The sequence below is a fragment of the Enhydra lutris genome, unplaced genomic scaffold (genome assembly GCF_002288905.1).
Source record: "Enhydra lutris kenyoni isolate GAN:26980312 unplaced genomic scaffold, ASM228890v2 scaffoldscaffold19, whole genome shotgun sequence".
Taxonomy (NCBI): Eukaryota; Metazoa; Chordata; class Mammalia; order Carnivora; family Mustelidae; genus Enhydra; species Enhydra lutris.
Window position 1 is genome coordinate 4,976,878 of NW_019154103.1, and position 14,481 is coordinate 4,991,358.

Genomic DNA, 14,481 nt, shown 5'->3' on the forward strand with positions numbered 1-14,481 from the left:
TCGTAACGTCATTTTCAGGCTTTCTTAAAAGTGCCAGGCACTGCACATTTACAAGGACACTATTAGATCTCCTGTAAGAAAGAGAGGAGTTGGGGCGCCTGGGTGGCTCAGTGGGTTAAGCCTCTGCCTTCGGCTCAGGTCATGATCTCAGGGTCCTGGGATCGAGGCCTGCATCGGGCTCTCTGCTCAGCAGGGGTTCTGCCTGCTTGTGCCTACTTGTGATCTCTCTCTCTCTGTCAAGTAAATAAATAAAATCTTCTAAAAAAAAAATAAAAAAGAAAGAGAGGACTTCAAATAACTGTGTATCTTTCCTCCCTAAGCAGCTAAACATAAAGAATATTCTGTTATATACCAAAGTGCAATTTTTACAACCTACATTTTAATGCTGTTCACCTCTAGGAAACATACCTTTTAGAGTGCCTACAACCCCAGGACAGGATTCAGGACCAACTGATCTAATCTTCTAAGAACTGGAAAGCTCCTTCAATGTGTGTGCTTCTTTGGGCCTTGGGATATCAGAACAATAACCAGGGATAAAGCACTCAATGAAGGCAAAGGCTCTGACCCTAACCTCCAGGTTAAACCAGAGCAACTTCTCATTTGTTGAATAGTTATTATTAAATGTATTTATCAAAATTACAACATTCAGTTACAGTTTGACAGACTATGCCACAGAGGCATTAAAGGCTGTCAGCCAGCAGGTGAGGCAAAACATGACCATGATAACCCTAATAAAGTTCTTCCGGGGGAGCAACAAACCATTATCTCAAGAAGCTTCTAGAACAAGTGTTTCGGTAGCACGCTAGGTGAGATGACCGATTTGTTTGTTTAGGGATCATTTAAAACAACAACTTTTTAGAGTGTTTCACATTTTGTGGGTCAGGAATTTGGACAAGGAGCAATTTGGGAGATGCCTCCACTGCACGGGACAAGGTCAGAGGAGGCACACGCGGTCAGCTAGTCTGCAGTATGGAGGTGGCGTCATTCCCATTTCAGCGGGGAGGGATGGAAGGCTGGCTTCAGTGGAGACTCTCCACTGTAGCACCTGCCACAAGGGCTCCAGGGCAGACCTCCTCAGTGGCAGTTCAGGGCTGGAAAAGCAGTGTTCCTACAGACAGGCCAGAAACTGCATGTCCTTCTCTGACTTAGCCTCGGAAGCCCCATGAGGATACCTGCTGTCCTATCTGACTGGTTAGAGTGGGGACAAGCCCACCTAGATTCAAGGAGGTGGGCCTTGTTTTTTAAAATCCAGATGCTACCCAGGCACCTGGTACAAAACAGAATTCAAAGACCCTGAGGTAAAGAGAATGCCCTTGAGCCTGGAGGCGAACCCTCAGAATTGCTTGTTTCAGGGGCTGAGCCAGACAAAAAGGAACCAGAGTGATTGCTTTTCAAAACACTAATCAAAAACCTCAGGGAAACAGCCCCAATGGCACTCTCCAAACTTGATAAACAGACCTGAGGTTGAGAAACTGGCCATGAGCCCTACTATTACCAAGAAATTCTGACCTGACAAGGCAGACGTTTGTGAAACTGGACGAATCACTCTTCTCTATATGGCTTTGGCCTTTAGAAACTTCCAGGAGAGAACTGAGGCTGCCTTCCCTTGAGAAGTAAATCCCTAAGTCTTCATACCCCTCACCTCTGAGTCACCCCCTGCGCTTCACACTGCCTTTTTTATTTTCTCTTACTCATTCAATCATCCTCATAAAGGAAAGAGGATGTATGAGATGACCTTGACCCGAGACCACCTGAGGGAATCACCAACAGAGAGCACCTAGGAGCACTCTGTCTACAGCAGCAGTTCTCAGCCAAGACCAGCTGGCCCTCCCTGCCCTCACCCCAGCGCGTCTGGCTGCTCACCATCCTACGAGGCACACAACAGCCCGACAAGGAACTATCCCCCACAAAATGTCAAGAGCCCCAAGGCTGGGCAGCCCTGGGGGAAGGGACACACTCTGCTAGAACAGACGGTTGGGCAGACTCCTGGTAGAGCCCTCATGATCTCTCCCTCTGTTTTTGAACCATGCACAGACAGCTGACTGACTTTCTAGGGGCTAACTGGATCCACGGATTCACAGCTCCTCTCTCAGTAGTGGTACCTGTGCACTGTGGGAGGGTCCTGTCTGTCTGTCATCCCCCAGCAGGACGAAGGCAGCAGGGACACAGACGGGGCCCAGGCTGGCCAAACATGCCTTCGCCCTCTGCCACCTGTAGCTCTGACAGCACTGATACCTGCCTGCGTGTCCCCAGGAGCCGCTCTCTCCTCCCCACCATGGTCCACTCTTCCACGCCCTGCTCAGTGTGTGGCAGTCTTACTACTCTTTCACTTACAAATCAAAGGCTGTCCACTTACCAGACAGAAAACACCATTTATAAACTCTTACGTTCACCTTTGGGGAACTCCTGATCATCATTTTTATTGGGTCTCTTCCATCACACGTTTGTAAAGCTACTTCCTACTCCAAACATTAATTGCTATTTTCCTCTTAAAACAAGGTTTCGGTGACACCACTACATGGCACGTAAAACCACAATTCCCTCAGTGAAATAAATTACATCGCTGGGCTGGTGCAAACAGCACAGCAGACTATTAGCAGGCCAGGCCCGTTAATGGTGTGTGATGTGTTGCCATTCTCCCAAGACAAACATAAACACTTTCTGTACAATTTCTGGCTTTGCATCCTCCTTTCCAGCTACATTTTACCCCAGGAGGTCACATCTCAGCTGTCCCACAGGGCAGACGGTCCCTGGGCATAACCCTCACTCAGCAGGCATTCCTCCCTGCAAACAAGGACTCTAGAACAAATCTGCCGCTGAGCTAATTTAATTTCTAAATGACTATTAATTTTACCTCCAGTCAAATACACGCTCTAGAACTCCTTTGATCCTAAAGGCAAAGGAAGCCCTGGGAAATGCCTGTGTCCAGAAGCTGTGTGCTGCAGACAAGCGTAAACACAGGCCCTGAGTGCCAGGAAACTCTGTCCCCAGCAGGCTGATACGGAAACGGTGGGACCTGTGCTGAGGAGGGGCAACAGCCCTCAAAATATCAGCTACAGGGGCGCCTGGGTGGCTCAGTGGGTTAAGCCTCTGCCTTCGGCTCAGGTCATGATCTCAGGGTCCTGGGATTGAGCCCCGCATCGGGCTGAGCAGAGAGCCTGCTTCCCCCCCCCCCTCTCTCTGCCTGCCTCTCTGCCTACTTGAGATCTTTCTCTCTGTCAAATAAATAAATAAAATCTTTAAAAAAAAAAAATCAGCTACAAACATGCTTTGAGCACCTCAGGTTGGGGGGCCGGTAACAACAATTAAGAAACTTTCAGTAATGATTGGATCACTCAGGCCAACTATAGCTGCAATTACAATCACCTCCTACTAGGTAAGCCTTACCTAGGTCATCTCAGTTAATTCTCAACAATTCCATACGTGGGTATGATTATCCCCCTTTTACGGAGAAGGAAGCTAAGCCCCAGGAAGCCTAGTAACTTGCTGAAGGTCAGAGAGCCTGGGTGTACAGAGCAGAGACTGGAACCCAAGCCTCCCTGAGCAAGGGTAGGCCTTCCCCACTACAAAACCTGCAGGGAAGGCCTTCCCCACCACAAAACCCGCCCAGACACCGACTCCGTCCTGCCCTGGCCCTGGACCAGCTCCAGCACTAAAATGCGGCTGGAAAGGGTTGTCTCCCAAACATTCTCTTCTCCCAAGAGCCTGATATATAATAGCTCTCGAGTGTTTACTAATTGGTAAAATACCTAAACAGACTGCATAATCAGCAAACAAAATCCAATCCTGTGTATTTAATCATTAACAATTTTAGGTTATAGAAAATGCATACTCCTTCATTTCAAGATGAGCTGCGCTGCTTGTTAGGTACAACTGGGCTCCATCTGTAAGGACCAGAAGACAAGGATCAAGACATCCTTGGCACCTGGCCAGAATGGAAGAAAAACTCGGTCCTCTCACCAAGACCCCAGGGTTCAGACGTTACAAACAGAGGTTGATTAAACTGGGGTGGAGATCAGGGATTTAATCCCGGTTCCTGGGAAAGAGCACAGCAGGGGAAGTGATCAGCTAGAAAAAATACAGAAGAAATAAATGGAAGAAAAGACAGGGCACATTAACGACTTCGAATTTTAAAGTTCTCTGACTTGTAAAACCAAGAACAAGATACTTGTAAAATAATCACAGACTTTAATTTTTACACCCCTACTCTCTATAAAACTGTACTTACATCATTTATACCTTATATGGGGAGTAATCAATGACTGAAATAGTATATACATACTATTTCACTTTGCAATAAGAAAATCACGAATATGAACCAATCTTCTAACTTATTAAGATTAAACTTATATAAACGAGTTAGAATCCTATGAATACACAATTCTATCACATTTGAGCATTTAATTTTGTAAACATGAACGCTAATATATAAACTTCCAGTAACTTCCTTTCTGCCACTGTGGTTACAGACCTCTACAGATTGCTTTAAAAAAGACAGAGAACTACTGAAATGAAACTATACCACATGCAGTACAATAAGTAAAGAAATATAAAGTGCGCCTTCATGAACAGGCAACGACACCACACTTCTCCACGAAAAGGTCTGCTTTCTAAATTATCGTACATAAATGCTCAGGGCTCACAGCTGGGGAGTCAGGCACTCCCACCGCGCATTGCTTGTACTTTTAAGAATCCTGAAGAAATCGGGGCGCCTGGGTGGCTCAGTGGGTTAAGCCACTGCCTTCGGCTCAGGTCATGATCTCGGGGTCCTGGGGTCGAGTCCCGCATCAGGCTCTCTGCTCAGTGGGGAACCTGCTTCCCCCCCCCATCTCTCTCTCTGCCTGCCTCTCTGTCTACTTGTGATCTCCCTCTGTCAAATATATAAATAAAATCTTTAAAAAAAAAAAAAAGAATCCTGAAGAAATCAATCAGGTATTCCCCACACGTAAATGATGTCAAGAAACTAGATATTCCAAATAAGCTGTTTTTGTCGACATATCTGTAGTCTTAAAAATTGAATTTGTTTCTAATTTGCATGGTTTTGCACACAGCATATTTTCACTTCAAGTAAAACATTTCCCATTCCCTTGCAAAGCCCCAGGCAGGCGCTGCACACGAGGACACGCACACTACATCAGCACTGGCAACAGCCCGCATGACAAGTTCACATACCAGACTGGGGACACTACCAAAAGATCATTCCCAAAGCCTGATTGTCACCAAAAAACAAAGTAATGATTTATGCCACTGTGCAAGATGAAGCTTGCTCTTTTTATTCAAGCTCTATTAATCTAGCCAATGGTCATCGTTCTTCATCCTGCTGCGGAGACCAGGTCAGACCCTTTTCTGGCCTGCAACACTCCTGCCAGCTCTAGATCAGTAATCCCTGTGTCCTTTAATACAGAACTGAAGCCACTCACCTGGCTGATTCTTTCTGTGGTCATCAATCAAGGTTAGAATACAGCTTGTCTTGTGACCCACCGGGAGATGGGATGTCTGCCACTACTTCCTGGAGAGAAGCAAGGGGACGTCCCAAGAAGTCACTATCAGCAAAGTCAGGTGACCCAGTGAAAGGGCCATCAGGGAAGAAGAATTTCCAAAAACAACAGTGTTCTCTCCCTGAGGTGGCACAGAACACTTCACAGGAAAGTGGTCAGTGCCCAGGGATCCAGAGGAAGCACACTCACCCAGGACATCAACGCCACATAGTGAAGCCCAAAGGTCAATTTAAGGAGACACACACACCTCCATCCAGGCTTGGAGGGTGGGGGGAATGGGCAGATGAACCAGGTGCTGGGGGTCAACGCAACTTACCAAACGGCAAACGAAAGCATGTCCTCACTCAGTATTTGTGAATTTAGACAAAAATTCTTGACCTTACAAATTCTCTTCAGCGACTTTCAGAATTTTTCTTTATTGTTAAGTAAAACCCTATCCCCAACATGGGGCTCTAACCCACAACTCCGAGATCAAGAGTTGCTTGCTTTACTGACTAAACCAGCCAGGCGACCCCTCTCTGGCAACTTTTAATCTTGAATTAACCTCCAAAGCTATTCTAAATTTTTAAAACTCCATGTAATGGTAAATCTTCTCTTATGAATTAACTGGGCAGTTCAACCAGGGAGAAGGGCCTGAGAGCAGCAGTGTGGCTTCCCACTGTGGGCTTCTGGGTACAGCACATGGTAGTGACCCGATTTATGTGCTCGCAGCCACTGACAGAAGCCAATGCTGCAGTCTGTGAAATGAGCCTGGGCAGTGGCAACCACCCTGATTTGCTGGCTCCTGGTGTCTTATCAGTATAGAGAAGTAAGTCCTCCTTCCATCACTGCAGGGCCCTCCCCCCCCAAACACACCCACACCAGCCTGTACCCACGCACTTGCACAACAGACTGAAAAGTTCCATGACTTCCATGGAGCATGTCCCCCCTGGGCCACAGAAGGAGGGTGGGCCCCCAGCTGTGGGTACTGTTCGTGGGTGGAGGGGCCACTTCAAGCCTGTTTGTTCCACAGGTGTCTGGATTCCTCCAGGGAGGCTGCGAGGGGGGCCATCACCTCTCCACAGCCCAGGTTCTGCCCAACTCCACAGGGTACCATTGGCACACACAATATGGCAGTCCTTCCTCCCGCCCACCCCCAAGCCTCAGAAGGCCTGTCTTCCCCTGAACTTCACTACCAACTTGAAGCAATCAAGTTTAATCTCAAATTAAATCTCGCCAAGTTTAACCTCGCCACCTCTCGATTTTCTAATCTACGTGTAATCACAATAAACTATATACAAGCTACTTGGCACCTCTTCTTACACTTTAAGCCTATATAAATACCTCAGAGAGCACTGGACTAGGAGTCAGAAGCCCTACCTTCACTTACATCATTCATTCACCTACCAAGTGCATAGTAAGCACCTACTGCATGCCAGGGACAAAAGTTATAAATGTGAATGGCATGACAGACAGGGCTCCTGCCCCCATGGGCTTTTGGGCAAGTCATTTGCTGTCTTTAACTGAAATCAAAGGACTTGGACAAGCTCTTTTAAGTTCCTTCCAGCTCTCCTACTGCACTCCCTACTTCACTGCCAAGGGGGGCCTGAAGCATTCTGGAATGTTCTGCTTCCCTGAACAGATGCTATTTATACTTCATGTCCATATAGCTCAGGCTGCAGACGTGTGACTTATCTCAATTCTGCCAAGCACAAACGACTCGTTTTCATCCCAGAGTGGATTCGACTACGTGGAGCCCTACGCTAGAAGGCCTACTGGCACGCACATCTCAGCCTCCTTGGCACGGGGACCCTCACAGCCCATTCCCTGCACACAGAGGAAATCTGCTTCCTTCAGATCAAAACTACAGAAAAACAGAAGTAAGGCTGCCAGGGCTTCCTTGCATGTTGCCTGGGTTTGTTTATTTCTTCTTCATCAACTCACATCATTTCTGACACTGCACTTCAACTTCCTGGACACAGCCAGGGAGTAAAGCTTTTAAGAGGCACTGAAGTCCAGCCAATTTCTGATTAGCCACTGTAATGAAGGGAAGGAACAGCACACAGCCAAGGTAAGAGGACTCTTGCCTCTAAGTATTACACGGCAATGATTCTTGAACAGAAAGTTGAGATGCATTAGGGAAACAAGTTAAACTCCCTCCTGCCCCCCCCCCCCCCCGGCAAATTACCCTCAGCTAACATTTCAGGAAAATACTAGGCTGGAGTTTTCTCTCTGGAGAGTTCCCAAGAGCACCACATCTACCCGAAAGGGAGATGCCTTCAGTCTCCATGATCACTTTATGGGGGGGAAATATCAGCTCCTGAATCTAGGGGAGGTAGAGATTTTGAGTAGAACTCTACACACTCCATCTATGATCAAACGCACTTCACAGTGGTGAAGGTTTTTGTTAGCACATTTTAATAGAAGTTTTCTGTTTCTCAGAGCCAAGTTCATAAACATTAGGCAGAAATGTATGCAGTAGAGAGGGAGAAGCTAGAAAAGAAGACGATCAGACATGAGACAGGAAGAATATGAAGAGGGACATGGGAAGAGCTGGGCCCCAGAAATAAACCAGCGAGCAGCAGCGATGTGGACACTTGATGGCACTGTCCTTCCTTATCATACGCCTGGGCATTCCAGAAGTGACTCAACATTTCATGACTGTCAGATACACAAATCACCCTCCCTATCCTCCCCTCTCCAATCTCGCCCAGTGCCACCCTGCCTTGCCCTGCCCACCCTGGTCACTTCGCTCCCCTTTCGAAAGAAACCAGGCTGCCTTGGGGAATGGTGCCAGCTGTGACTGGTGCAGAGAACTATCTATTTACCACTACTTTTCTCTTCCTTCTCTTGGAACAACCTTTATCACTATCCTCTTCCTCCTCTCTCCTCTGTTTCTTCAATAATGATCACAGAGAACCTAATTTGCAAGTTAGAAGGCCAGGATAGAATCCCAGCTCCCCTACTGCCCTATTGGGAAACCAAGAATGAGTCCCAGAACTTCTCTGTCCACATGGGAAGGGATCCATGCCTACCGAGCAGGGCTCTAGGAAGCGGTAGACGTGAACATACGCTAGGGACAGAACAGCACTAAGCAAACAGAAGGCACAGCTCTCACTTTCTTGCCAAATCCCCACTGTAAGATTTAACACTTTGAAAACTGCTCAGCTCAAAGGAATGTGATGACCATCAGGCTCCAAATAAATCACGTCAACAGGTGACTGGCCAGCCTTCCCCGGAAGTAAAAGACAGGATCCCAATTCTAAAGGAGCTCTCTTGTCTGGTGGATTCCCCTCTTTTCAGTGTGAATGCCATGCTCCTGAGGAACTGGCAGAGAGCTCTGTAGGGATACCAACCAACTGCTTTAAGTCACTAACTCTAGCGTAGAGCAGGGAAAGCTACATTCCTGCCCAGAACAGTGACTGTGCCTCCCCAAGCCCTCCCCTGGTCCATGGAAATGCAGCTGTAGGGCCACTGGCAGGCAACAGGCCAGAGCTCCTGAGGCCCTGCTCCACCCCCAAGGGCCATCTCACTGTGATAAAGACCTCAAAAGGGCTAATGAAATTATCTCCTCTGCCTTTTATTCCTCAATAACAACCACAAAATTAGACGAAATGACCCCCTGCTCCTCCAATTTAAGGCCTATTTTATGACCTCCAACCCCAATTCTCTCTTTTAAACGGATATAAGACCCTGAAGACCCACAAGCCAATGGGATTAGTAACTAACAGCTCCCTCCTCCAGGCGGGTTCTCCAGAGGGTGATTCTCCTTCCCCCAGGGTGGGGTCACGATCAGTTCAATCTTCATGCTTCAGAGACAGCCCCTTTGAACAAGATCAGATGTTTCTCCACCCGGGCCTGGTGCTCTGCTCAAAAGAACAGCAGCCCCTTCTCACTCATGGCATTAATGTCAACTCAGCCAGAAAGGCGAAGGCAAAAGGAAAAGGTCAGTATGGTTAATTGTCCACCAGGCTCAGATGCAGGCCCCCTCAAACCAGCACCTTGGGAGGGCTCATCACCCCCATAAAATGTGAAGTGCACTTTGAACCCAAGAACAAGGAGAATGAGGACTATTTACCCTGGCCTGCTGGGCTGCAAGGGGAGCTTGGGCTATTTGTTTTCTTTTCCAGTTTGTGACCAGAAAGGGGAGAAGGACACCCGCAGCAACCCCAGGCAGGCACAGGGCGGGGGGGAAAGGGCAGGGAGGTGAGCACCAGGCGTGGCTGTCAGGAAATAAAAGAGAAAAGAGATAAGCATCAATGGAGGTGGGCTGAAAGGAGCCAGGCAGGGGTCTGTCCAGCTTTGAAAAAGGGATTTGAGAGAATAGGATTCCAGAAGCCTCAGAACCGTGCCATGTAAGAAATGCTTTCAAGAGAAATGGAAACATTTAAAATGCACAGTATTTACTCTTCACCATTAAAAGAGAGTGAAAGGGCTTCCTCTCCTATTTGGGAAAGTTATTTTTATTAACTAGTTACCCGAAGGCCTCCTTCCATCTTGGGTCCGTAATTTTAAGAAGATGCTGAGGAACAGGACACAGCCATTTCTTAATTGGAAGAGGACCGGAGAGTGATCACAACAACAGTCCCTTCATAAAGGAGAAGTCCAAGAGCATCTATTTACAAGCAAGTCATCCTGGAAACTACTTATAAGTTATCTTGAAATCAACAACAAACTCCTACAGTGGATAAGACAAACCAGCCAACAAACCACAGTGGACAAGCCACCTGATCAAAGCACAAAGTGGCTCCTAAATGACGCGTTGACTGTTCCCTGGACATGGAGAAAAAAGCAAACTCCCCCTCCCGCAGCTGTCAATTCCTGGGTGCAGCTTTGCAGTGAAACTTGAAAGCCTATTTTGGAGACTTTGTTTCTTCTTTAAGAAGAAGAAAAGATAAAAGGTTTCACCTGAAAAACAACAACAACAAAAAACCCAGATACCTGAGGGGAGATGGGCCATTTCTTTTCTGTGTTATCTAGAACCACATGCAGTCTGGGTTCCCTGCCATTTCAGCAATAAAGGACAGAGTCAGTCCCCACTCACTAATGACACTGGGGCCTGAGACCAGCAGCACAGTCGCTGTGTCTGCTTGTTGCCTTTGCTCTGATGGCTCCCAAGTGTCTACCCTGGACACAAGGGGCCCAAGCTGGACAGAGTCTTTGGATCAAGGCCAACACTCCAAAATGGCTATATTAAACACACACAGACACACACACAGGCCCTAATATACAAATTCTGCTGAGGCACCAGCAGGCCCATCTTTAGAAACAGTAAACATTCCGTGAAAGAAGAACCACCCCTCCCCCATCCCAAAGTTCAGAAGCTCTAAGAAAATCCAGGAACTGTATCACTTCTTGGGCTACTGAGAATGATGTGGGGTGGTCAAGGTTTGACTACGGAATGCTAGTGAATTGTGTCTGGATGCATACCTCTGTGTGCCTGTGCTGTAAGGAAGAGGACCAGCTCAGGAACTTGATGACCTCACCCACCACATTCGTTTTCTAATTAGATTAGACTTGTATTGTAAACCAGGAGTCGCTCTAAGAATCAGGTATCTCCTAGAAGCTCAATAAGCTGCTAATGCTTACTAACTGGTAAGCACTCCCTATGTATTTGGCAGCGTAAAAACCAGACACACGGCCACCACCTTGCATATGGCCTCCACAGGAATAGTGCAGCACACAACAGGCAATAATATCTCAAATTCCAAAACCTAAAAAGCTAAAACTCACTCATATCTTACCATCTGGGCTTTTAAACTGCAATTAATTTCCTTAATTTATTTTTCAAGTATGCTAGACAAACTGGCTTCCATGGAGACTGCAAATTCCTGGGCAAAGCTCAAGTCCTCACTCTACCCAAGCCTTAGGAAATTTTAAGAACATGAAAAGGGTCAGCTGAGATTCAGACTTCTTGGGCTGCCTTGTCTTTCACTAAATTCTCGCACGCAGCTGTGTATCTGGGGCTCAGCACCAGGTAAAAGAAACCACAGCTATGTGACTGCTTTTACGTGTGACTCATCGGCCAGGACCTCTACTAGGAATGCAGAAACCAGAAGAAGACTCCTTTCTCTTTGCTTCAGCGCTCCACACACCTCACCGGAATAGCTGGAAAGGCCAAACAATGAGTAGTGTGTTCATGGGGAGGCAGGAGAGGAAGGGAAGAGCAAAGACTCAAAACCATATTCTCCTATGTGAAGACCCAGGTCCCATGCTGGTTTCAATACTCAGTGAACCACCAGCCTGGGGGCTGCTACTCCCAATACCCAGGGTGAAACAAAACAGCATCAAGCCAATCAGCCCACATCTCAAAGAACCCATCATGCGGAGAAGTTTGGGAAAGACAGAGATGCAATGACTTAAAAGGTTTTTGCTAACCTTAGTTAAACCTCAACTGTGTTTTAAGAGCAATTGCTCAAATCACTCAGAAATATTTTTATTTCCTCTTGGTTGTAAACTGGGCAAGTCTCTTGTTTGCTCCCTTACCGCCTACACATTTGGACACATGTTCAGTGCTGGGACTGACCAGGGCTCCCGGGGTCTAGCTGACAATGGTCTCTCCCAAGGCAGCCAGGAGGGCTGGCTGCTCATGGTCACAGGCTGTCAGTTAGCACATCAGTGCTCCATGACCTAGCTCCACTTACTATTCCATAGAAAGACGATGACATGAAAACGCCTTTTCATTGGGGGAGGAATCTAAACTCCTATTGACTTATTATGGTAAATTCTCAATTATACATGGTCATATGAGCAAAGAGGCACTCTACAAATCATTTAATTGGCTTAGAAATACATTATGATGTTTTTGTCACCAAGAATGTTTTCTTCATCAAACATATTTATTCATTTATTGAAAGTCTGCTCCATGCCAGGAAACGGGCTAGGTGGGAGATGGCAGCAAAGGAACTCACAGACTACAGGAAGAAGTTGTGCACGAACAAATACATCCAGCTCACACGGGGAGCGAGAGTGCTGTGTGAGCGGACAGGCTGTGATTGGTTCTGCCGTAAAGCTGAGAGGAAAGGCTAGGCTCCAAAAAGCCTCTCGCTGAAACAGTCTGATCAATAACATATGATATTTGGGCTGGGTCTTAAATGAGGAAAAATAATTCTAAAGGACCAAACTCCCATGGACTGCAGAAGGGAGCCCCACTCAAAGCAAAAAATGTTGGTAATGAGAAGGCCAGCAATGCCCAGGAGAAAGCCAGCCAAGTAAACACCTTCGCCCTGCAATTCCCCACAGGGGCAGGGGACCACTCACACCTTTCTTACAGGAAGTGTCACCCTACATACAGGATTTTCTTTTTAATGAATGAGAACTCTGGGTGGTTATCAAAGCACATCATCAGGGCCAGAGTTTGCCTACAACCCACCTGAGCACGAGCAGGTCCTTACCTGTGTGAGTGCTCTGTAACAAGAGGCAAAACCATAGGCCAGCTGTGAATTCAAGAGTCTGCTTCCCCGCTGACCTGAAAAACAATAAGAAAGGGCCATTTTGGTTAATCTGGAACAAGCAGTCTTTTAATGCGCTCAGGAAAGGCCTGCAGACCACACCTAGGCTCCTTGGTCTCAAAGCAGAAAGTCTGGCCAGGAAGGGGGGTTGGGTCAGGGAACCCTGGGTTAGAATCCCAGTGCTGGAACTCAGTGACAGGGTAAACTCAGTGACAGGGTAATTCTAAGCCAGGTAGGTACTTAACCTACCTTTGCCTCAGTTTCTTCCCCTGCAGTACCCTTCTCACTGAAGCACCATGCCATGCCCAGAGTCACATGACTGAGCATGTGATGGGTTGGCTGCCCTCTGGGAGCTTACAATCCAGAGAGACAGAGACAGAAACAGCGAGTAATCAGGACCCTGATGCAGCTGATAAGAGGCAAGTTAGAAAAAAAGGTGATGTGAAGCCTTTACAGAAGTACTAGCTGGTCCCGGAAGGGTCAAAGGGAGCTCACCCGAGCAGTGACGGCCAAGCTGAGGTCTGACAAGCAGGAGTTGGCCAGACTAAGAGGACAGGCAAATAGCCTGTCTGGCAGAGGCACCAGCCAAGTTGGATGCTCTTGAAGCAGGAAGAATAGAGTGAACTCTCCCAAGAAAGAGGTTAATGAGCACTGGAGTATTCCAGAGGCCAAGAGGAAGACTGGCAAGACATGAAACTGTGAAGGAAGGGAATCACAAAAGGCCCTGCAGCCATTTTAGGAGAGTCTGGACTTTACCTTAAGGCCAATGGCAAGACTATGAAGGGTCTTACAGAGGAGAGAAGCATGGTCCGGGAACACCACAGAAAAGAAGGTATTAAAGGAGGCCATGGGAGTCCCACTGATTGAGAGTCCCCTGAATGCCACCTCCCTGGCCTGTGTGCAGAGGACTGAGAGAGAAGGCTCCAAGCTGGGGTCCCCCTGGCACTCCAGGCAACCATGGCTTCCCCATTACTGGCTCCTCCAGCACGGGGCCATTCCCCAGAGGCAGACACCCCACTGGGAGTGGAGCCTGCCTGTCCCAACACACCCTCCAGAAGGTCAAGGCGTGCCTGGTGTTCCTGTGGTTCTCAAAGTGTCCCCCCAGACTAGCAGCATCAGCATCAACTGGGAATGTGTTAGAAATCCAGATTCTCAGCCCACCCTAGACCTAGCAACTCAGAATCTCTGAGGGTAGGGCCCAGCCATGTGTGTTATTAAAAGCCCTCCAGGTGATCCAGATGCTCTAAATGGGGGGCAGCGCTGGGAGTGGGGTTGGGGAGGGTGCAGAGTACAGAAGAGCTGGCCTGGCCTATTACCTATGGTGTCCATTTTTGTTCACACGAAAATACCCGTCCTTGTTGATGCTCAGAACTCCTCCTAGCCCTGCAGATTGATGGGTAGAGAGCCCAGGGCCCACCACTGCAGGAGGATTTCATTTCCCCAAGAAACATTTATCTTTATTTCTTTAAAGATTTTTTATTTTTAAGTAATCTCTGCACCCAGTGTGAGGCTCAAACTCACGACTCCAAGATCAAGACCCGCATGCTCTTCCA

The 14,481-nt window shown here is 47.5% G+C and overlaps 1 protein-coding gene across 2 annotated transcripts in view; it reads right to left on the reverse strand.

Annotated features, from left to right (window-relative positions):
- Positions 1–14,481, reverse strand: part of LOC111148388 (LHFPL tetraspan subfamily member 2) — a 155,275-nt gene that overhangs the window by 127,298 nt on the left and 13,496 nt on the right. Inside the window, exon 2 of one of the 2 annotated variants that reach the window (XM_022504902.1) lies at positions 12,872–12,945. The gene's annotated coding sequence lies outside the window, so the exon portion shown is untranslated. Of the gene's footprint in view, positions 1–5,420; positions 5,480–12,871; positions 12,946–14,481 lie in introns of those variants that run through there. The other variant, XM_022504903.1, reaches the window with a different exon arrangement.